Source organism: Thalassophryne amazonica, unplaced genomic scaffold (genome assembly GCF_902500255.1).
Source record: "Thalassophryne amazonica unplaced genomic scaffold, fThaAma1.1, whole genome shotgun sequence".
NCBI classification, from domain to species: domain Eukaryota; kingdom Metazoa; phylum Chordata; class Actinopteri; order Batrachoidiformes; family Batrachoididae; genus Thalassophryne; species Thalassophryne amazonica.
The window spans coordinates 225453-251340 of record NW_022986232.1 but is presented as its reverse complement, the minus strand read 5'-3'; the positions used below and the strand labels follow the sequence as shown (position 1 = coordinate 251340).

General features: G+C 38.9%; 1 long non-coding RNA gene across 1 annotated transcript; it reads left to right on the top strand.

The window, feature by feature from the left end:
• Window positions 1-2991: 2991 nt before the first annotated feature.
• Window positions 2992-25525, top strand: LOC117505626. The gene is made up of 3 exons (XR_004559178.1): window positions 2992-3002; window positions 8780-8785; window positions 24781-25525. It is a non-coding gene; the product is annotated as an uncharacterized LOC117505626 (long non-coding RNA).
• Window positions 25526-25888: the final 363 nt, after the last annotated feature.

Here is a 25888-nt window from a genome sequence, read left to right as displayed (position 1 = left end):
GGTCTTAATGGCTGGGCCGAGGCGTGCTGAGATATGCTTAACCTAATATCTTCTATTTTCTTCTCAAAATAATCCAAGAATCCTGTGCTGAAAAGGGAGAACGCCTAACAGGTGGCTGCCCGTGAATAAGAAATGCGACCGTGTCAAACAAAAACCTTGAGTTATGTTTGTTTTTACTGATCAAATCAGAGTAATAGGTCCGCTTTGTGGCCAGTAGTACATGCTTATAATCTAAAATAGCATCCTGCCACACAAGGCGGAACATCTCTAATTTGGAACAATGTCATTTCCGTTCCAAATCTCTAGCCTTCTGCCACTACACTAAAAAGTGGTGTCACAGCAGCTCGTGGACTATCTTACTGAGAATAATCTCTTTGAGCCACTGCAGTCTGCTTTAGGGATGGGACCGATCCGATCCCAGATCAGTATCTGGTTCCGATACTGATGTAATTCACTTACCGGAAAATACTGATCCAACCCGCGACATTTTCCGATACCGGAGAAGAGCCACTGTGAATCCTCTCAACTGCTGTTGTTTACTCTCTGCTTATTTACTGCTGAGCAGGAGGAGGAGGGAGGTTTTCTGAAGCCGGACTTTTTGAGAGAGCTCTCTTCCCCAGTCTTCTAGCTGTGGTTAGCGGCAAATTTCTGCTCGGCTCTTCCCACCCGGAAGCGAACATTTGCAAACATCAAACAAATGTTCATATAATGTTTGTTTACTGTTCAGCAAGTTTGCAAACGTTCATGTAATGTTCGTGATGTTTGTCTAATGTTTGCATGGAAGCGAAAATTTGCGAACATCAAGTGAACGTTCATAGAATGTTCATTTACTGTTCAGCAAGTTTGCAAATGTTCATATAATGTTTGTGATGTTTGTCTAATGTTTGCATGAAAGCAAACATTAGACAAACATGTAAGCAAACATTTGCAAAAATCAATCAAATGTTTATAGAATGTATGCTTAATGTTCAGTGTGTTTGCAAACATTCACATAATGTTCATGTTGTATGTGTAAAGCTCGCCTCTAAATAAATGTATAAATTAAATTATTATTTAATTATTACAATTATTTTGTAAAATTTCATATTACAGGAAAACATTAAATATCATTTACTGCCTACAGAAAGTTAATGTTGGACTCCATTTAAATTATGTGTGCAAACATAGGTAGAATGAACAATAGGAAATGATTTCAACACTCATGGTAACCAATAATATGTCGATTTATGATTTATTCAGACCTACTGAATATACGAGAGTAGGCTGAAAAGTTCTAAGGCTCCCCATGAAGGAGTAATGCATTAACTGCATTATAGTGAGCCTTAGAACTTTTCAGCCTACCCTCGTATAATTTCAAGATTACTGTGATAAACTGACAGAGCTAACTCAGAAACATGTCTTGGGGCAACTTGCATAAACATGCACTCTGTTAATTGGAATATTATTTTTGCAATAAAAAAATTACATCACTACAGACTGTGACTGTCAGCTACTGAAATATGTTTTTTTATGGAAACAGATTGCAATGGCAGCTTATTATCCAGAAGTCCGACAGACCTGAGTTACATACATTTTGCCATATTTTCTAAAAGCATAATATCTTTAGCATTTTTGGAAATAAGGAAAAATACATTAAAGGTATTAAAATTGATTTACAACATAATGTTTTCAACATGCATGAGCAGGAAACATTGACATTTAAATAAAACAGCTCATAGACAATATTTTTTACTGGTCACTTCACAACTTGCAGTTCAAACATTATCAGACATGTTTTTAAACAAACATGCTGAACATGAGATGAATAGTCACACATGTCACAGTCTAACAGTGTTTGGTGGGAATTATTACCATAACAACATATTTCTTCCTTTCTGATTCCTTTAATTTCAGCTGCTCAATTCATGTTTTCAGTGAGGCATGATATTATAATTATCCAGGGTAAAACATGTACATTGTACACATTATAACACCTGGATACAATCATTTCTGAATGTAAAATGCAACATTCTCATTCTGGTTAAAAAAAAAAAAAAAAAAAAAAAAAAAGCTTGTAGTGCTCTCCACCAAACAGTTGGTGGCAGTGGTGCACCGAGTTGGGTTAAAACCCGCTGTTTAACAAAGAAGAAGAAGAACACGACTTGGCTAACTAACAGTGCTGCATGCTCTCCGCTCTCTTTTGGCAAATAAAAGGTTATGTTCAAGACGTTAATTTGCCTGTTCAGTCTCTATACTACGATTAAGAGACCACTGAGAGCAGAAGAGGAGACTAACGCTGGATGATCATCGACTGGATCACAGAAAACCAACACAACCACGAGTTAGCAGCTAGCTTCAAATGGCGAGGCCTTCCTACAGTCATCACGAGGTAATGGAACCTGATGTGAGCACAAACCCATTTTAGACAGAAAAGACAGAACTTGCTTGAAGCTTGATTATGCCAGACATGGACTAATGAGAACCAAACCAGCACATTTTTGACTAGCACGGAGCTAACGTTAGCCACAGAGAGGCACAGGCCTAATTCATATTTTGTCCATGTTTTAATATATTCTGATATTAAGCCAGAAGCCTAAAGGTGTCAGTAAGGTGTGTGTGGGCATCTCACTTCCAAGGACATGCAGGTTGGGTGAATTGGAAACTTTATAATTGTCCAGGTCACTTATAAAAGAGGTCTCGATCTCAAAGAGACTAATTTGCTTAAATAAATGCTAAATTTAAAATATACATAACTTTTTATGACCATGACTAATATATACTCTGTCTTTAAGTTTAAGTAATGTCAGTGCCCAGAAAGAGACTTTATAAAGATAAGTTTGATAATATTTGTGGATTATTATTTGTCTCTCCCCACCACAGTAACCATGCCTGCTGCTTTAAGAGTTGTTAAATCACTGAATCCTCCATCTGACCAGTCGGTTGAGTGTGTGTCTGCAGTTGATTCACATCAGCCCGATCTTTATCCCGAGGTTTGTACTATAATGGTTAAATAAGATTGTTCAGTGTCTTGTGCCAGAAGATTCTAAAAATTCACATTCAGCAAGCAAAATATTCAAAATTTCTGGCAAGAAATATTCTGTTCTATTTGGGATATAATTTGAAAATACAGTAAAATCTGCCAGTAATGAAGTTGTATATACTAACTTTCCTTATTTAAAGAAATAATTTACAGGTCTTGTTACTTAATTGACATGTTTATTTATTGCTGATATAAAGTTACAGAATTCCTTTTATAAAAACTCAGTTTCTATGTCCCTTGCATAAAGTTTCATTTGCATAGTGTGTGCATACTGTCTATGGTACCATACACTTGAAACAGGAGGACTTGTATGCTATACTACTGAGGTTTACCACCTTATCTGGTGTGGGGAAAGTGATCTGTCCAAAAAAAACAATTTTTGAGATTCTTTTGGTGGGTAAATAGACCTGAGAAAGCACCAGAATTAGGGCTGAAACGATGAGTCGAGTAACTTGAATAATTCGATTACAAAAAATGTTTGAGGCAAATTCTGTGCCTCGAAGCTTCGTTTAATGTTGTAGCACATATGTCAGGCCTGTGTGTGGCGCTGCAACGTCCGCAGAAAAAAAAACAAAAGGCGAGCATAACAGCTAATCAAATTAGCAACGATAGCTACCGCTTTCCAACGTGACACAGAGTAAAATAAAGCCTTTTAAGAGAAAGATGGTCCACACTGATCATCTGAAATAGACTTACTGTGCATTTAAAGCGAAGCAGTGTGTTTGTCTATTTTTCTGCTCTACGTGGGGAGGGACTATTGACCCGGTGGCCAGCTGCTGTCTCTCTCTGCCCAGCTGAGGAGCTCTCAGACCGGGCGAGTCACAGCTCCGTCCCCGGCTACATTGACAAACAGCAGAAGTCCACTCTTTCTTCTGTGTTTACCTCAGACTCACACTGAGTGTTTCACTTTTTAATGATGCGTTTTTGGGCAACACACAACACTTCATGAACACGGTAACTTAAATAATAAAAAACTGACTGCGATGCTGCATGTTCAACCTCCAGCTGAAATGCATCTGCTGAAGAGAAAGAGGGATAAAAAAATCACGCAGGGACCCAGTCCATCAACCTTTATTTAAAAAAAAAAAAAACTTGGTTAATTTTTACAAATTGGACAAAACAAAATAGAAGGCTACATCCCATCGCCATTTCAGCAAAATGACAGTGACATTGTGCCATTGCTTATAGACAGCCCATTGATGTTGTTTAAAACGCAAAAGTACTTTTTATCCGATTACTCGATTAATCGCCAGAATAATAGATAGAATACTTGACTGCTAAAATAATTGATACCTACAGCACTAACCAGAATGCATTTGAGATTTCACATTTTTCTGGGGGACAACCACCTGACCAACCATCAGGGCCTTGCCAAGTTTTTTTTTTTTGTTGTTGTTGTTTTTTTCCTCCATGGCTCACTCTCATCACTGAGTGGTGGCCAAGTGGTTAATGCGCTTGGTTTCAGTGCAAAAGGTTCCGGGCTCAAATCCCACCCCTGCCACATTTCTCCATGTAATGTGGAGTTGCATCAGGAAGGGCATCCGGCGTAAAACCTGTGCCAATTCAACATGCAGATCCACCTCAGATTTGCTGTGGCGACCCCGAGTGCAAACAAGGGGGCAGCCGAAGGGACTTACCTACTTACTTTCATCACTCAGTTCATTCACAGATTTGTCCGTGCTGAAGATGAAAGGTCAACAGCATTGGTTTAATCCTTTGTGGAGCATAGGATTTAATGTAAAGTGAGAACTTCTGTATTAAGGTTGTAACATATGGATCTATATACATTTTGTGTTCCAGGAGAAGCAGAATGACATTCACAGTATCAAACAGCTAAATGACAGAGTTGGTGCACTGCATCCTTGGACTGTCCCTGAAAGTGTCGGTTCCCAGACATACCAGGAGAGAGAACAATGTGGACGCTGCTAAGATGATCATCCGAAGAATGGCCAGCTAAACCAGAAGTGTGGGCTTGAAACAATTCCAAGCAGTGCCTGGAAGTAATGGGCCTTCCAGTAAAGTTACTCAAAGAAGTGAGTTAATGTGTTTTCTGTTTGTTAGATCCTCATCACCTTAATAAAGTTTTGCTGTTTCATTTTTTTTACACAGTATATTATGAAACATGCTGTATTTATGGAAATATGGTAACTAAAGCCTTTCACATTGCATGCTTTATACGCATCAGGCAACGCGTCGCGTCAACGCCTCCCACACCCCCGACGCGTTCCGTGTGGCAAGGGGACGGAGACTTTTGCTTAGATGTTTTTTTTTTTTTTTTTTTTTTTTTTTTCTTCTTCAGAGGAAAGCTGAGTGATCACCATGTTGTATGTGCGTCGATGAACCACGAAAAAGTTTTAATACAGCAGTCAAATTAATTTTGAGGTTTAAAAAAACATTTGCAAGGATTTTTCTTCAGAAAACTGCTCTGTATAAATGATCAGTCCTGTGACACCTTCCTGTTTTGTAGGCATCAGTGGTTTCTGCCGCTAGTCTTCCATGTTTGGACCCGACACATTGTTTCTTTTGGACAGTGTGAAGCTTTGTCACAGTTCAGAGCGGCAAAAGTTGGATTGGGTTGAACTTTTACCACGTCAGCCTGTTGACAAGCAGGAATGTGCACACTCCCGGCAGAAGCGATGGTTTAGCTCGGCTTTTGACGTGACGCTTCAGACGCCTCTAAAAAGCAACGCGTTTCATTGAAAATCCTTTATAGACCGATTTGTGGCGCCTCTGATGCTTCCAAAGCATGTGGTGTGAAAAGTCCTTTACACAAATAACAGTGGGTACAGAGGATTAATCATTTTTGTCTGATCTGCTTTCACCTGTGTGGTATACCTAATTGATAACTAAATTGAGAAAATTCTGGAAGCAATATAAACAGCTTGTTAAAAATATAGGGCCTGTCCAATAAGGTGCTGAGTTGAATACCAGTTATGACCATGTAGCTCAAATTATACAATATCTGAACAGGAAAGTATATATAATTGCTTGTGACTAACAAAGGACATTTTCAACTTGCAGCTCAAGAGTACTAATGACAGACTTGATGGTGAGGACGAGGGAACCAGGCACCAGAGGAATGCCCTAATCAATACCTTAACTGCATACACCCCTGGAATGGAACAAGGGAAGAATACAGTAACAATCATTGTCAGGGGCGGCTTGAACGCTACGGCTCCTGTTTATCTTTGGCAGCCAGGACAAGTCAGGAACTGTCAATTGCCAGGGACGTGCCACAAATTTAGAGTTGTCATGGCAACTGCAATAAAAATCACATCAATGGACAGTACTACCATTATTTCTACAATTGTGCCATAATCCGAAGATGTCCTGTCCGAGCAGAATCAAAGAAGTATAGACGGGACCATCCTGAACTTTTTCCTGACCCAGATTACAGGTTTGAAAAACTAACAATCTTGCAAATCTGTTTTTTTTGGGGGGGGGCAGTCACAGTAGAGAGGCACCGTGACGTCTGGTCTCTGGCTGCGAATCCAACATGGCAGAATCTACTTCAAAACAGCTTCATTTCTGTGTAAATCTAACATGTCTATCATATATTATGTAAAAGCTACTGAAAAACACTTTGAAAACTGAAAACACTGTTTTCACAACCTGATAACACCTCTGCAGTGATTTACAAGGAGCCACCAAGACACCCAGACAACTTAGGAGAAGTTAATAGGCTTACGTGGCTGTGACTGGAGAAATTGTGCACAGTGCAAGCTTTGCATTTTGCATCACTAATCTTAGCTTTATAGTGGAGTAGAGCACAGAAGGATTTTCTTTCACCAAAACAGATCAAATCCAGGCATCTCAGGTGTATCTTCTGGCAATTTGTAGCTAAAGGTTCAGGTCTTCTTTTTAAAGAAAATCCTCCTCTATACAACTTCATCATGAAGATGGATAACTGGTGATACAAAATGCAAAGCTTGAACTGTGCATAATTTCTCCAATCACAGCTACGTAAGCCTATAACTTCTGGGTTGTCTGGGTGTCTTGATGGCTTTCCTCACTCTTCTTCTTGCACACTCAGGTTTTCAGAACTGTTCATGCAGATTTACCATAGAGTGCCATATTGTTTGTATTCTTCATAATTGATGTAAATAAAGTCCAAACCATTCAGTGGCAGCTTTACCCTCAGAGAGCCTCATCCACAACCACCACAAAAGACAGGCAGTACAAGGTATTAAGAGGAGGGGTATGTAATCTTTTGATCAGGTTAATTTGAGTAGTTTGTGTTGTCATTATGATTTGAAAAGAGTAAACACTGTTGTTTGCCGGTAAATGGCTTCACCCAACCATGAACCATGAGCGAAAAAAAAGTTTTTGTGTTATTGTTCATATTCTCTGAAAAATGGCCAAAAAAAAAACTAAACTTCTGCCAGGTTATGTAAACTTTTGGCCCCACCTGTATACATATAGATTCCAATTAAATAATTATTAAGAAAACTGCACATACGGCTGAGGGTATTTTATATGATATCGGGGTTTATATTCTTTAATATCAAAGCTTATGGTCAGATTAGTAGCATTACTTAATTTGCATTGTACATGGAATATTTTTGATAAAATTTAATTTTACCTCCAGAGAACCTTATTTGGGGATTAAACATTAATTTAAATTAATAATTTTGTATTATTTTTGTATATTTTTTTCATCGTGAATTTCCTCAGGAAATTTATTGATTGTAATATGTTTGTGTTAAACTGTTCAGTTTCGCTAACTGACTAATCTGACTAATGTCATACTGAGTCTTCAAATCTGCGATTAAAAACTTCCATAGGAATTTTCTCAGGGAATTTGATAGTAATGTTTGTGTTAAAACTGTCCACAGTTTTGCTCTTAAGTATGACTTTTATTAATTGTATGTAGATGTCTAAAAGATTGTTGTTGTTTTGTTTCAAGTGGTGATTTATGTTTAAGTTGAATTTATTTTTGCTCCTAAAATGTGTATTATTGGTTGTATGTAGATAAATAGATGAATTATTATTATTATTTTTTTAAGGTTTCATTATTAATTCTAGAAGAGTTATTCTTATATCTGAACATTTTTTTGGAGTAGCGTTTGGTTTACCGCTTAAGAAATGTTTTGTAACGTTGAAAATTTTTCATTTTCTGTGGTTTTTGAGCAATGATGTTTAATTCTGTAAAGATGAATTCCTTTATCAATTAAGTGATTTCAAAAGTTTGTCCATTACTTATTTTATATGTTCCACAATATAATTCCACATTGCAAGTCACTATTGAAATAAAACCTATTGAATTTTAAAACATTTATAAAGTTTGTTTTACTTATTTTTTTTTTTTTTAGTTCTCAATAGGAACAATCACAAAAATTGTAGGTAATTGAGCAAAAACATTGCACGAACATCATATGAACAAAGAATGAGGACAGGTAATGTTCGCATGCGAACACTCTACAAATGTTCATTTAATGTTCTGCTGCAACTGTTCATTTGGTGTTTGTGAACACTTGTGAACGTTTGTATAATGTTCATTGAATGTTCGCATGCAAACATTACCTGTCCTCATTCTTTGTTCATATGATGTTCATGCAGTGTTCATGCCACGTTTGCAAACGTTCTCATGCAAACGTTCAATGAACATTCAAAGAACATTTGGTTTCTGGGTGGGTTGAGTTCAAATTGTCTCTTCGTTGAGAACGGATTTTCCGAAATATTAACTGAATTGTTGCTGAAAGTGTGTGCTAAAAAGTTAGCTGCTTCACTGTCCCGAGGCTGTGAAACTATGAAAAACAGCTCAGCGTGCAGCCAAGGAGGAGCTGAACAGAGATTCTGTCCACTGAAAGGGAAAAAGTCTCCATTACAATCCTGCACGAGCGTCGATATTTATTTTACAGTTGAAAGGCTTTGTGTTTATCAAAAGTTCTAAATTAAACAGCACTGAACAGCGAGAGAAGAAAAAGAGAGAGACGGAGGGAGAGAGAAAGTGAGCGAGAGAGAGAAAGAGAGGGAGACAGGGAGTGAGAGAAAGCGAGAGAGAGCGAGAAAGAGAGCGATTCATCAAAACATTAACTCTCGGCTTTCATCTTAGATACACCTTCTGGCAAATTGTAGCTCAACGTTCAGGTCTCTTGTTGTCTTTTTGGCTGCTCCTATTTTGTTCAGTTGCCACAGCGGATACAGCCAGATCCGCATTGGTATTTGGCACAAGTTTTACGCTGGCTGCCCTTCCCGATGCAACTCCAGTTTTACCTGGAGAAACACACACAGCCCCTGGTGTTTGAAGAGGTCACCCATCCAAGTACTAACCAGGTCCCACACTGCTTAGCTTCTGAGATCTGATGGGATAAGGCTGACACAGCAAAATGGCTGCATATAAAATAAACAATAATATAATAATATTCAAGCAAACAGAGCTCTGGTATCGGATCGGGAAAGTATCGGTATCGGCAGATATACAAATTCAGGTATCGGGATCGGATCGGAAGTGAAAACTTGTGGATCGATGCAGGCCTAGTCTGCTTTTAGAAAATATCATTCCACAGAGACGACTCTCACTAAAGTGGTTGTCAGAGTTGAAATCTGTAAAAGAGCAACTCAGTTAGCTAACACAAAGAATGATCATGCAGGAGACTGAATGTCATTTCCTGATCAGGAGAGAGCGAACGAGCATGACCCCTCACCACAAACCGTCCGCGTACGCTCTGAAGGGTCTGCCCACTCTGCTCCTGGATTTATTTGAAGCAAGTTGGACACAGACATATTATAATACAACATTCAAAAGCACAGCCGTGTTTCTTCAGTCAGTTGATATTTGTATCACTTTGCACCTGAAGGTGCCTTGTGGTCTCCTCAGACAGATAGTAATTGTTCTTCAAATTGAAACATTACAGTGCCAGTCTTGAACTAGTGTACAGGTTGTGTTGTTCTCTGCTCAAGGCCAACTCGTTAATTAAAATGTACATCTGTGCTCAGCAAAAACATAGCTCTAGCAAAACAGTCTGCACATTCAGTAAGCCAAAGATCAAATGTTACTTTCTCGTGGGAGCAGTTCAGTGTATATAACTTGAACAGTTCAGTGTATATGACTGCTTTGACAATGAGTGATTTTAGAAGAATAATGGTGCATGAACTCTTACACATGCATATATGTATATATGGAAAATAGAGAACAGAATCAAAAACAAGATCAAAGGCAGTTCATCAAAGTAAAGGCATTAATATTTGATAATAATATTGATGATATATAGAAAACCCTGTCATTATTCCCCCCTGTTTATCGAATGTTAATGTCTACATTCTCAACATCCCTGTAGAAACATCAATAATCTTAGTGTTCCTAACCATCATTTTGCCCCGTCTGGATGGGGTGACATAATTCAGCACCCGATAGCAATAACGCAATATAGTCACGGTCTAGCAATAAGAAATCAGCTGTGGTGGAAATCATCCGTTGAGCCATTGATCAAGCACAACACTTAGTAAGCTAGTTACCCCAGTACTTTCAATAGTAAGAATTTAAATGAAGCACATTCATCATGCAACACAATTCAACATTTTCCATCAGATACATATCCGTCAAACACCATTTCTTTGTATAAATATTTAAACTGATTGATATTTGGATATCGTTGGAGTTTCTCAGGTAGCTTATTCCATTTTCTTTTTTTTCCACAAATAGACACACAGAAGCATTTCCTGGTCGTCCTTGCGCCCTCTATTTTAAAATGATACGAACCCCTTAAATGCTATATTCCTTCTCCTTGCATAAAATATCCTTGAATTCTAAGAGGTACTCGCTTATTTTTTTTATTTATTTATTTTTTTTTACTTTATACATCAGTTGAACAGTCTTAAATGAAATCATGTCATGGAGTTGTAAAATCTTTGATGTAATAAACAGTGGATTGGTATGATCCCGATAACCTGCATTATGAATTTTTCTTACTGCTCTTTTTTGAAGGTTGAATAATGGTTGTACTGTAGTTTTGTAGATATTGCCCCGTACTTCAGCACCATAAGTCGAGTAAGGTGCAATCAATGTGCAGTACAGAGTATGTAGTGATTTACCATCAAGAATGTGCTTTGCTCTGCTTAATATTGTCATACTTTTTGATGCTTTCTTTTGACTATTTTCAATAAGAAAGTAGTAATGATCCAGCCCTAACTATAAGCTTTAGCAAAAAGGAAAGTTTTAAGCCTAATCTTAAGAGTAGAGAGGGTGTCTGTCTCCCTGATCTGAATTGGGAGCTGGTTCCACAGGAGAGGAGCCTGAAAGCTGAAGGCTCTGCCTCCCATTCTACTCTTACAAACCTAGGAACTACAAGTAAGCCTGCAGTCTGAGAGCGAAGCGCTGTATTGGGGTGATATGGTACTACGAGGTCCCTAAGATAAGATGGGACCTGATTATTCAAAACCTTATAAGTAAGAAGAAGAATTTTAAATTCTATTCTAGAATTAACAGGAAGCCAATGAAGAGAGGCCAATATGGGTGAGATATGCTCTCTCCTTCTAGTCCCCGTCAGTACTCTAGCTGCTGATTTAATGCTTCGATCTTAAATATGATCAATCTATCTTTGTTAGTTGGCTATGTACCACAGGCTTTTAAGGTGGCAGTAATTAAACCATTACTTAAAAAGCCATCACTTGACCCAGCTATCTTAGCTAATTATAGGCCAATCTCCAACCTTCCTTTTCTCTCAAAAATTCTTGAAAGGGTAGTTGTAAAACAGCTAACTGATCATCTGCAGAGGAATGGTTTATTTGACGAGTTTCAGTCAGGTTTTAGAATTCATCATAGTACAGAAACAGCATTAGTGAAGGTTACAAATGATCTTCTTATGGCCTCGGACAGTGGACTCATCTCTGTGCTTGTTCTGTTAGACCTCAGTGCTGCTTTTGATACTGTTGACCATAAAATTTTATTACAGAGATTAGAGCATGCCATAGGTATTAAAGGCACTGCGCTGCGGTGGTTTGAATCATATTTGTCTAATAGATTACAATTTGTTCATGTAAATGGGGAATCTTCTTCACAGACTAAAGTTAATTCTGGAGTTCCACAAGGTTCTGTGCTAGGACCAATTTTATTCACTTTATACATGCTTCCCTTAGGCAGTATTATTAGACGGTATTGCTTAAATTTTCATTGTTACGCAGATGATACCCAGCTTTATCTATCCATGAAGCCAGAGGACACACACCAATTAGCTAAACTGCAGGATTGTCTTACAGACATAAAGACATGGATGACCTCTAATTTCCTGCTTTTAAACTCAGATAAAACTGAAGTTATTGTACTTGGCCCCACAAATCTTAGAAATATGGTGTCTAACCAGATCCTTACTCTGGATGGCATTACCCTGACCTCTAGTAATACTGTGAGAAATCTTGGAGTCATTTTTGATCAGGATATGTCATTCAAAGCGCATATTAAACAAATATGTAGGACTGCTTTTTTGCATTTACGCAATATCTCTAAAATCAGAAAGGTCTTGTCTCAGAGTGATGCTGAAAAACTAATTCATGCATTTATTTCCTCTAGGCTGGACTATTGTAATTCATTATTATCAGGTTGTCCTAAAAGTTCCCTAAAAAGCCTTCAGTTAATTCAAAATGCTGCAGCTAGAGTACTGACGGGGACTAGAAGGAGAGAGCATATCTCACCCATATTGGCCTCTCTTCATTGGCTTCCTGTTAATTCTAGAATAGAATTTAAAATTCTTCTTCTTACTTATAAGGTTTTGAATAATCAGGTCCCATCTTATCTTAGGGACCTCGTAGTACCATATCACCCCAATAGAGCGCTTCGCTCTCAGACTGCAGGCTTACTTGTAGTTCCTAGGGTTTGTAAGAGTAGAATGGGAGGCAGAGCCTTCAGCTTTCAGGCTCCTCTCCTGTGGAACCAGCTCCCAATTCAGATCAGGGAGACAGACACCCTCTCTACTTTTAAGATTAGGCTTAAAACTTTCCTTTTTGCTAAAGCTTATAGTTAGGGCTGGATCAGGTGACCCTGAACCATCCCTTAGTTATGCTGCTATAGACGTAGACTGCTGGGGGGTTCCCATGATGCACTGTTTCTTTCTCTTTTTGCTCTGTATGCACCACTCTGCATTTAATCATTAGTGATCGATCTCTGCTCCCCTCCACAGCATGTCTTTTTCCTGGTTCTCTCCCTCAGCCCCAACCAGTCCCAGCAGAAGACTGCCCCTCCCTGAGCCTGGTTCTGCTGGAGGTTTCTTCCTGTTAAAAGGGAGTTTTTCCTTCCCACTGTAGCCAAGTGCTTGCTCACAGGGGGTCGTTTTGACCGTTTTACATAATTATTGTATGGCCTTGCCTTACAATATAAAGCGCCTTGGGGCAACTGTTTGTTGTGATTTGGTGCTATATAAAAAAAAAATTGATTGATTGATTGATTTTGAATTAACTGAAGGCTTTTCAGGGAACTTTTAGGACAACCTGATAATAATAAATTACAATAGTCCAGCCTAGAGGAAATAAATGCATGAATTAGTTTTTCAGCATCATTCTGAGACAAGACCTTTCAAATTTTAGAGATATTGCGCAAATGCAAAAAAGCAGTCCTACATATTTGTTTAATATGCGCATTGAAGGACATATCCTGATCAAAAATGACTCCAAGATTTCTCACAGTATTACTGGAGGTCAGGGTAATGCCATCCAGAGTAAGGATCTGGTTAGACACCATGTTTCTAAGATTTGTGGGGCCAAGTACAATAACTTCAGTTTTATCTGAATTTACAAGCAGGAAATTAGAGGTCATCCATGTCTTTATGTCTGTAAGACAATCCTGCAGTTTAACTAATTGGTGTGTGTCCTCCGGCTTCATGGATAGATAAAGTTGGGTATCATCTGGTAACAATGAAAATTTAAGCAATGCTTTCTAATAATACTGCCTAAGGGAAGCATGTATAAAGTGAATAAAATTGGTCCTAGCACAGAACCTTGTGGAACTCCATAATTAACCTTAGTCTGCGAAGAAGACTCCCCATTTACATGAACAAATTGTAATCTATTAGACAAATATGATTCAAACCACCGCAGCGCAGTGCCTTTAATACCTATGGCATGCTCTAATCTCTGTAATAAAATTTTATGTTCAACAGTATCAAAAGCAGCACTGAGGTCTAACAGAACAAGCACAGAGATGAGTCCACTGTCTGAGGCCATCGGTTAGCTGTTTTACAACTACCCTTTCAAAAATTTTTGAGAGAAAAGGAAGGTTGGAGATTGGCCTATAATTAGCTAAGATAGCTGGGTCAAGTGATGGCTTTTTAAGTAATGGTTTAATTACTGCCACCTCAAAAGCCTGTGGTACATAGCCAACTAATAAAGATAGATTGATCATATTTAAGATCGAAGCATTAATTAATGGTAGGGCTTCCTTGAGCAGCCTGGTAGGAATGGGGTCTAATAGACATGTTGATGGTTTGGAGGAAGTAACTAATGAAAATAACTCTGACAGAACAATCGGAGAGAAAGAGTCTAACCAAATACCAGCATTACTGAAAGCAGCTAAAGATAACGATATGTCTTTGGGATTGTTATGAGAATTTTTTTCTCTAATAGTTAAAATTTTATTAGCAAAGAAAGTCATGAAGTCATTACTACAACCCCTGGCAAAAATGATGGAATCACCGGCCTCAGAGGATGTTCATTCAGTTGTTTAATTTTGTAGAAAAAAAGCAGATCACAGACATGAAACAAAACTAAAGTCATTTCAAATGGCAACTTTCTGGCTTTAAGAAACACTATAAGAAATCAAGAAAAAAAAGATTGTGGCAGTCAGTAACGGTTACTTTTTTAGACCAAGCAGAGGAAAAAAAATGGAATCACTCAATTCTGAGGAAAAAATTATGGAATCACCCTGTAAATTTTCATCCCCCAAATTAACACCTGCATCAAATCAGATCTGCTCGTTGACATTGACCCTATGTGTCTTTTTGCAAGGAATGTTTTTGCAGTTTTTGCTCTATGGCAAGATGCATTATCATCTTGAAAAATGATTTCATCATCCCCAAACATCAGAAAAGTGTCCAAAATATCAACGTAAACTTGTGCATTTATTGATGATGTAATGACAGCCATCTCCCCAGTGCCTTTACCTGACATGCAGCCCCATATCATCAATGACTGTGGAAATTTACATGTTCTCTTCAGGCAGTCATCTTTATAAATCTCATTGGAACAGCACCAAACAAAAGTTCCAGCATCATCACCTTGCCCAATGCAGATTCGAGATTCATCACTGAATATGACTTTCATCCAGTCATCCACAGTCCACGATTGCTTTTCCTTAGCCCATTGTAACCTTGTTTTTTTCTGTTTAGGTGTTAATGATGCCTTTCGTTTAGCTTTTCTGTATGTAAATCCCATTTCCTTTAGGCGGTTTCTTACAGTTCGGTCACAGACGTTGACTCCAGTTTCCTCCCATTCGTTCCTCATTTGTTTTGTTGTACATTTTTCGATTTTTGAGACATATTGCTTTAAGTTTGCTGTCTTGACGCTTTGATGTCTTCCTTGGTCTACCAGTATGTTTGCCTTTAACAACCTTCCCATGTTGTTTGTATTTGGTCCAGAGTTTAGACAAAGCTGACTGTGAACAACCAACATCTTTTGCAACATTGCGTGATGATTTACTCTCTTTTAAGAGATTGATAATCCTCTCCTTTGTTTCAGTTGACATCTCTCGTGTTGGAGCCATGATTCATGTCAGTCCACTTGGTGCAACAGCTCTCCAAGGTGTGATCACTCCATTTTAGATGCAGACTAACGAGCAGATCTGATTTGATGCAGGTGTTAGTTTTGGGGATGAAAATTTACAGGGTGATTCCATAATTTTTTCCTCAGAATTGAGTGATTCCATATTTTTTTCCTCTGCTTGGTCTAAAAAAGTAACCGTTACTGACTGCCACAATCTTTTTTTCTTGATTTCTTATAGTGTTTCTTAAAGCCAGAAAGTTGCCATTTGAAATGACTTTAGTTTTGTGTCATGTCTGTGATCTGCTTTTTTTCTACAAAATTAAACAACTGAATGAACATCCTCCGAGGCCGGTGATTCCATAATTTTTGCCAGGGGTTGTAGTTAAAGTTAAAGGAATACTCGGCTCAATAGAGCTCTGACTCTTTGTCAGCCTGGCTACAGTGCTGAAAAGAAATCTGGGGTTGTTCTTATTTTCTTCAATTCGTGATGAGTAGTAAGATGTCCTAGCTTTACGGAGGGCTTTTTTATAGAGCAACAGACTCTTTTTCCAGGCTAAATGAAGATCTTCTAAATTAGTGAGACGCCATTTCCTCTCCAACTTACGGGTTATCTGCTTTAAGCTGCGAGTTTGTGAGTTATAATGTGAACGCTCATGAGCAGGCTTTCATAACGCATTGATGACCAATGAAGTGCTTATTAATTATTATTTGATGTATGCAGATTAAGTTAGGCCTTAAAGGATAGAGATTGTTTTTCACATGATTATTGTCCATCCTGAACCATAGTTATTCCTCCGAACCAAACATTGTTTATGTTTCTGATTCTGTCATTATTTCTCTTTATTATTGGTGTTTAAGCATTGATTAATCCAACAGATCTATTCTGGGATAAATTGCTAAAAGATACTTCAATTCACTTTCAATGATCCTGTATGTTTAATGTTCTGTGCAATCAAAACTGTTTTGACATGACACCTCTTAATGGGTGTTCCCCCACCCCTTGGAACCCCTGCCCAGTATGGAAGCCTGCGAGCCCATGACGGGTAAGATCCCATCTTAAACCCTGGGACAACCTAAGGCAGTCACGATTACTACTACTTAATAATAATGTTAGAAAAATGTTTTATTTTTTTGTGTCGATCTGTATTCTGTAAAGTCATGACTTCAATTTTACTGCGTGAATGCTCTGTCATGATAAATATTGCAACATTCATTTAGCGATTCAATTAGACATCTCATAAGTCTCAATGTGTCACTTTTTAATTAGTCTCGACTTTTTTTTCCTGCACATCAGGTTTTCCATCCTGAGATTTCCTGTAAGAGCAAATTCTTAGACTGGAAATGCTTTTTCACTCAATTTGTTGGGTCACATAACAGTCGCTATATTCTGCTACGAATATAAGAAGATACACGAATGAGATGAATTTCTCTGATATATTCTATATTGCTTTCAGATCCCGTGGAGTGGAGTGCACACGATCGGAGTTAACAAACACTTAAGTACCAACATAAGTGTCTGGTGTCGTTCCAAGCAGTTATCCCCACCAAGAATTGCATCCCCATTTGAGCGCTGCGTAATCGTGGCGCCGCAGGTGGTTTAAGAGCCGTCTTTAATATTAATATCTTTTAATATGATGCGAGCGTGCAAAGCTCTTAGTTTCACTCCTGATTATTTAGATAGATAGATAGATAGATATGAACTTTATTGTCAGATCGTAGATCTGAAATTTTTTTCGCCTGTTCAGCAGCTCCGTATAACACAAGGACAATACACATCATACATTAAAACAATTACATCACACAAAGAAAACAATAAACAATCATCCATTTGCCTTCACACTCTGACTCTATGAACTAAGCTCCTCATTTAGTTTCAAGATAGACTGATGTATATATGCGTTCTTAAGCCTGACTTTGTTATAGTGGCACACAGTAGCGTCGCCCTGATGGTAAGAGCACATATTCAGAGTTTAGAACATGGCTGGGGTCAGAGGCGATGTTCTTTGCTAACCACATCATGTTGTTGTGATATGCAGCTTCATACTGACCATCCAGAGACTGTCCCACTATCTTAGAGCAGATTTTAAGCAGTTGTCTAAGCCCAGATTTAGCAGTGACGGACAGACACACAGCGTTACAATACTGCAGAACACTGAGGATGATGGAAGTGAAAAACAGCAACAGCATCTGATGAGACGCCCCAAAAGACCGCAGGCGACCAAGGAAATAGATTTACCATTTTTAACTGCACAATGGAATGAATTAAGGATCAGAGTGTCGCGCCAGACATAATGTGTTTATAAATGTTTCTGTGCGACAAACTGATGGTATTATTTTCAATCTTGATAAAGATAGTGACTTCAGTGGTCATTATAGTATGAACAAAATTCAGAACTCCAGGTGAACTCTTCACAACATCTGGACTGGGACTAACAAATTAATTCAAGTCAATAATGTAAACAGTCTGATCCTCTTCTGTATTTGTTTTGACAAATAGTGGCTGTACAAATGTGGGACTGAGTTTGAATAAATGTAATAGCACGAAAAAAAATGCAGATTTATGGTGAAACTTACTTAAAAACATTGATCATGTCTACATTGATTTCTGTTGATGTCTGGTTGTTAAACATTAACCAAGATGGCGGCGCTCTGGCAACAGCCAGTAAATGGGCAGATCGCCGCAGTCCTCCATCTACTGAGTAAATGGGAATTGATGGTTAGATCTCAGTGCCACCTTTGATACGTGGATCATCATATTCTACTCAATAGGCTGGAGAATCATTTTGGGATTACTGGGAGTGCCCTTGGATGGTTGATGTCATACCTGACCAGTCCTTCTCACTGTGTTTTGTACAGTAACACTACCTCTAACCTTAATGGCATTAAAATGTGGGGTTCCACAGGGGTCCATCTTAGGCCCCCTGCCTTTCTTCCTTTATTTAACACAACTTGGGCACATATTGTGGAGTTTTGAGATTACCTTTCATTGCTGTGCTGATGATAATCAGTTATACATGCTGTTAACTGCTGGTAATCTCATCCACATAAAATGAAGCAGTCTTCTGTGATTCCAGAAGTGTTTTCAACATCCAAGGTTTGACAGAAAATGATTAATCCGCTACAAAATAATCATTTTATATACAGTGTCTGGCGCACAAAGCAGGTGGGATTGTAGTGCGTGAGAGGGCTGTGCCTGTCAAAAATAGCCTCTCAGGTCCTCATAGCTGCCAGGCAGAGGTGGGACGAAGTCACCAGCAAGTCACTTTCAAGTCATGAATTAGAAAGTCACAAGTCTGAAGTCAAGTCTCAAGTCATAATGACCACCAGTTGTTTGCAAGCTGACTTGAGACTTGCCGATTCATGACTTGAGAATGACTTGACAGTGACTTCGTCCCACCTCTGCTGCCAGGTGCTCGGATAATGGGCTATTAACAGCCTCGTCCCTACCAAACACGCCTCTATAATCCTTGTTAGTTGTCGTAGTAACTTGTATTCAAACTGCCCAACGGTGTTGTTGCTAAATTTTGAACATCTTGAAATTAGTGCCATGCTCAGAGGTGAGCCTCGTTAACCGGATATACTTCCTCTAATAAGAGCCTAATAGAGCCACCATTCTCCCATGATAGTTATTAGATATTATTCATCCTTCATTATTTGGTGGGACCGGAGCTTTAGCAACAACAGTGTGGGGCCGTTTGTGTACAGGTTACTGTGAGAACTAACGAGGATTATAGAGGCATGTGTGTGGTGAGGACGATGTGCTAAAAGCGCCTGGCAGCTACGAGGACATGAGAGGCTTTTTGGCTCAGCCCTCTTGCCCATAATTCGACTTGCTTTGTGCGCCAGATGCTGTATATATTATAATTATTTTTACAGCAGATTAATCATTTTCTGTCAGAGCATGGATGCAGAAAACACCTCTAAATGCTTCTGGAATCACAGAAGACCGTTTCATCTGGACCCTTTTTTCCTCTCTCCTCCATGAGGAATGTATTTTGTAACAGCTTAAAGGTAACCATTTGTAATGTTTTAATAGCTTGGTAAAACAGTTGCATGTTCATTCCTAGCTGTAAAAGTATGTTTATGATAGATTTAACATCTTGTTAATGGATCAGATGAGGCGCACTCAGTGCGCGCTGACGCAGTGACTTGACTGGCACACAAGATGAGCATTTACACAAAACGTCAGCTTGCAAAAGAGTGATTTTGCAGTCAATAATGGACAAACACAAAGTTAAAAGTTGGATCACGGTGTCAAAGTGGTTTAAAGCCACAGAAGAAATAACACGATTGAAGCCACGATGGTAAAGAAGCCAGCAAGGAGGAGCGCAGAGCTGTCCGGGAACGTAGAACGAGAGCATGCAAAAGAGTGATTTTGCAGACACAACACAAATTTAAAAGCCAGTGAAGAAATAAATCATTTTGGGGGGGGGGTTGATCCACACAGTTGCGGCAGCAGGTGTAGATAATTAAAGCGGCCACCATATTGTGGTGTCTTTTTTTTTTTGTTTTTTGTTTTTGGTTACAGAGGGCTGGTCGAGACCCATTATCTGACTGTCTCACGGCTACAAGGACTAGCATGTCTCCTGAAACAGGGCAGGTTCCACTCTGAGAAAGTCCTTGTAGCATTTGTAGCGCATGGTCTTGCTTTGTCATAATTAAATAAATACACTAATACTTTCTCAACAAAAACCTGAGGTTTTGAACTGAGGACAGACACTGTTGTGTTTTCACACCTAACTGGAAAATTCCTAATTCCATCTGTAGATAAGCTTTGGAGACACTTACGTGGGCTTCCACTCTGTCCCATCATCACAACAGAACTGTGACTCAGCTTCAAAGGAGCCCTTGCTTGTTTATCAGTTAAATTCCGGTCACTGTGAATTACATGACATTATAATTGCTTCACTTTAGTAACTGAATTTCCCCAGGCCAGGAGAATCCACCTTTTATGGCCTCATGCCAAGGCCAGCAACTCTCCAGAGGTGGAAAAAGAACTCTTCCATGATAAGACATGGCCATAAACTTTGAGCCTTGACAACCAGCTATTACTTCTAAGTGAAGAAAAAGGAGACCTTTGTTTAAATAGGAATGCAAGAGAACAGTATTTTATTTTATGCATATATAAAATTCTAATGTTTGTGTTGATTATCCAAACAAAATGCTTTGCATATAATCACTTCATTTAAATGACGTGTTCTTTGTAACTGCTGCTGTTTAAAGGTGATGTTTTTTTCTGACTTATCCATGTTTTGATAATGGAATATTCTATTAACCAAATGTATGTGTAGGATGTGTTTAAGCCTTTAATAAGTTTGCTCAATTTGTCTGCCTCTCTAGCATGTGATGTTTTCTGTGAAGTTACTCATCCACGTAGGTGGGGTTTAATGGCGTAAGCCCCCTTTAAAAGTTTCAGAAAGGAGCCCTTCTGCTCTGAAGCTCTCTTCTCTCTTTATCTCTCTTAAATGCTTATATTTATTTTTTGGGGTCAACAAGGCCCCCATGCTAGCCTAGCTAAGCTACCATGTGGCTTCATTCGTTATTTCATTCTTTGATAACTTTTAACAAATTAATAGCCTGACATTTTTAAGGTTCATCAAGTGACTTTCCTTTTCTGTACTTTACAACACTGCTCTTAAAGTTTTAACTTTATTTTCTAAATTTACAAAGACTTTTAATCTGGCTCCAACAAACTTTTTAAAAGCTACTGGAACCCATTTTCAACAAACGCCTTCCACCTCTGGGGTCAAGCAAACTAATGACGGACCTGACTGTAAAACATCAGCCATCCTGTCAGTTAAACCAGACAACACTAAAGCCTTGGGATTGCCAGGAAGACCGCTGGTTTAAACCCTGACCCAAGTGAGCTCACACTGCAAAGAGCCTAACACATCGACGGACGGACGGTTCATCCGAACTGTCTCTTCAACGGGTCAGCTAAGTGACCCAGTTAAAGGTTCCAGAAAAAGGATTTTGTTGTCAAGGGATGCACAGTGGCTTCTTTTTAAACATATTCATATATTTGTTTAATAAATTTCTTAATAAATAATTGGCTTCAAATTTTATCACTAAATTCAAATCAGATTTATTTACTTAAACGCTTTAAGCTTTATCTCACTACTTTCTTTCAACGTCTCATGAGTAAGTAAATTGTGTCCGTAAATGAACTTATTTAATCACTGTCCACTCAAAATGCCAGTAAACTTTTCATTTCTTGTACCGTATTTTCAGCACCATAAGGCGCACCTAAAAGCCTTAAATTTTCACCAAAATCGGCTGTGCGCCCTATAATCCGGTGCGCCTTATGTGCACACTGAATTCCAAAATCTGTAAAAACGACCGACGTTGTCTTTGACCGTCGGAATATCGGACCATTTCCCGCTGACACAGGGACATAATACGTAAAGTACGTACGCTGGCAGCGTAGAGTACGTACCCTGGCAGCGATAAACCAATCAGAGAACATTACGTAATACGTAAAGTACGTACGCTGGTAGCGTAGAGTATGTACGCTGCCAGCGATAAACCAATCAGAGAAGAGTCCGTGGTACGTACACTTACCTCCGCCACTCCTCTGGTAGTTACCGTATACTACAGGTATCCTGCAAAACAACATTTGTTTGTCTAAGGACTCCGGAAGATGGCGCCAGCGAAGAGACATGCTTACGAGGCACAATTCAAACTGCAGACTATCAGTTACGCGGTTGTTCATGGGAATAGAGCAGCTGCGAGAGGAAACAAGAAAATGAACTGCGCCAAGTTAAAAAGACCAAACGGAGTTTCCGCGGAAACAAAGTTGGCCACAGCTAGAAGACCAACTCGAACAATGGGTCATTGAACAAAGAACAGCCAGGAGAAGCGTCTCTTCAGTCACCATTCGGCTGAAGGCAAAAACGATAGCGATGATGTGCGGGAACCTGGCGTGTTTGATGGCGAAATTACCCAGCTGTTCAATTCAGACACAGAAGATGAGGACTTCGATGGATTTGTGTCAGAACCATAATAAAAAACAATGTGAGTACCATATTGTTGAATACCGGTAGTTCAAAGTTGTTAAAAAGTTCAAATAAACTCACCGTTTTGCTTCCATGACCTTTTTTTTTTTTTTTTTTTTGTAGACTATATGTTTTAGCATGCGCCTTTTGTAAGGGTTAAGTACCCGCTAATTGAGGGCGCACCTTATAATCCGGTGCGCCTTATGGTGCAGAAAATATGGTATATTTATAAATAAAAAGTATTTCTGCTGTGGTTCATTTTGCGTTCAGAAGGAAACCCTTGGTCATTCGTATTGTAGAATTCAGACTTTCAGACCTGAGACTGATTAATTTAATTGAGACTTATTAATTTGAGACTGATTATTTAATGGTTGTTTAAATTAAAGTACCTATGCTTTAAATAGGTGGTGCCCTGCGGTGATTAGATATTATTCTAATTAAATAATTATTAAACCTTACAATTGTTAATTATTTTGGTAACCCATTAAATGAGGTCTAGGCCAATTTAATTCAATTTGGGAGTTTAACAATACTTCAATTTATTTTCACAACATATTTTTGGTGCTCTCCGTGAAGCCAATGAAACATTGCGAGGCTTAACTACTTGTTCACTACACTAAGTTGGTGCCTCCATGTGAGGTGCCATTTATTCCAAATAAATTAATTTGCTACACCTTTTGCATCTGTTTTCTGGAATTCCTTCAGAAGAACATCATAATGTCCATACTGTGGCCTAGGCAGGATCCACTGTCTGACCCACAACCTCCTCTTCTTTTTTTTCTTCCGTTGTTGTTCTTCCTGGATGTTGATTTCCCTCTGCAGCAAAAAACCAGCAGCAGCTATAGTGTGGGTGATGTTCTGCAAAACAGTCATGACGTTCCTTCGATATAACATCTTGAATGGGACCAGGTGTGGGAGGGGTGGAGGGTTGGGCCAAGTCCATGCCTAAATGTGCACCAAAGTCACAATACATGGCTCTACATGGCTAGACGTGGACCATACGTGGTGACATTCAAGGCTGGACAGGGCTCAAATGACAGGTCAGTCGTGGGTCATTAGAGGTTGATACCTGGGACATGTGAGGCACATGAAGACTTCTTTGTAGCGGATATGTGATAGGTTCATACGTGGATAATTATTCGAATAATCGCTGAAATTTTCTGACACATTCATACGTGGCTCATAATTCGTGGCTTTATTTGGTCTGACCAGGGCTTTACTGTTGTCAGGTCAAACTCACCACTCTGATGCTTTATTTTAATGAGTGTTATAACATTTATTGTTGATTTGTTTCTTTGCAGACATGCAGCCGTTGTTGGTGATTAAAGAAGAAACTCTCCCTGAACACCAGGAATGGAATCTGAGTGTTGACCAGGAGGACATTAAAGAAGAAGAGAAGCTGTGGATAAGTCAGCAGGGAGAGCAGCTTCAGCAGCTGGAGGAGGCAGATCTCACCAAGTTTGGTTTCACTGCCGTCCCTGTGAAGAGTGAAAATGATGATGAAAAACCAGAGTCATCACAGCTTCATCAAAGCCCAAGTGATGAGAGCACAGAGGCTGAGCCTGTAGCCAGCAGCTCATCTGTACACAGAACACTGACAGCAGAAGCTGATGGAGAGGACGATGGAGGACCACAACCAGCCAGCAACTCAGGTCCAGACAGTCATTTACAATCAGATACCAGTGGCAGGAGTTCAGACACTTCTGGAACTGACACCGATGACAGTGATGACTGGAAACAGACCAGAGAACTTCGGTCACATTTTAAGTGTCGAAAAAATACATATATTGTTCGTTCAGGCAACACTAATGAGAAACAATTTAAAGGCTCTAAACATGGAAAAATGTCTGGTCACATGAACAACTCAGAGCAACTAAAGGAGCGGCAAGCAAGAAGAAAACCATTTAGCTTTTCAGATCAGAGTAAAAGACGAGAACAGAAGAGCACTCTGAACAAACACATTAGAATTCAGAGAAGACAAAAACAATTTGTCTGTTCTCAATGTGATAAGAGATTTAGACTAAAGAGCCACCTGAACATGCATATGATAATTCATACAAGACAAATGAAAAAAAAAAGACCAAAAACATTTGACTGTTCTGAATGTGGTCGACGATTTGGAGGGAAGAGCAACCTGAAAAAACATATGATAATTCATTCAGGATTAAAACCATTTTTCTGTTCTGAGTGTGGTCAACAATTTGGACTAAAGAGCTACCTGAAAACACACATGATAATTCATACAGGACAAAAAGCATTTGTCTGTTCTCAGTGTGGCCAAAGATTTGGACAAAAGAGCCACCTGAACACACACATGATAATTCATACAGGACAAAAAGCATTTGTCTGTTTTGTGTGTGGTCAAAGATTTGGACTAAAGAGCACTCTGAATAGACATATGATAATTCACACAGGGCAAAAACCGTTTGTCTGTGCTGAGTGTGGTCGAAGATTTGGACGAAAGAGCCACCTGAACACACACATGAGAATTCATTCAGGACACACCACCCCAACAAATTAGGAGTCATTCACTACCTCAACAACAAAACAATATACAGAAGCACCCAGACCCAGAGCAGTGGGAATTAGAAGAGGATTTGGCAAACAAGATTGAGGAAACAAGGAGAATGGACATGAAAGAGCGTCCAAAACTGATCAAATTCAAGGAGGATGAAAAGCTTAAAAGTACGCTACAGATAGTTAACCTGGGATTGGCTAGACTGGTCCCAGAAGGCACCACATTGACAGAATTAAACTGTATGATTTATGTAGCAACATTGTCCAGACAAAGTAAATTAGTCCTACATTATTTGGAGAACCAGAATTAAGAAAAAGAATACTTAGTTTCAGTGGAAAAAGACATTGCAACAAAAATCAGCCACTTAAAAGCAGAGATCTCCCAAATGACAACATTTTTGGGAAACCAAAACCATAAAAGGAATGTCCTTTAAAAAGTCAATCGCATTAAAAGAAAATCCAATGTTGAAGATAAACAGCTGGGTGGGAGGCTGAACATCAAGCCTTAGTGAATGATTTTACAGCACAGATTAGGAACAAAGACAAGAAAATACAAGCAAAACAGATAAACTATTTGAAAAAAAACCCAGACTAGTGTACAGGAAGCTGGCAAACGACACAGTAGAAGTACAACAGCCACCTGAGAGAGAGGAAATTGAAAAATTCTGGA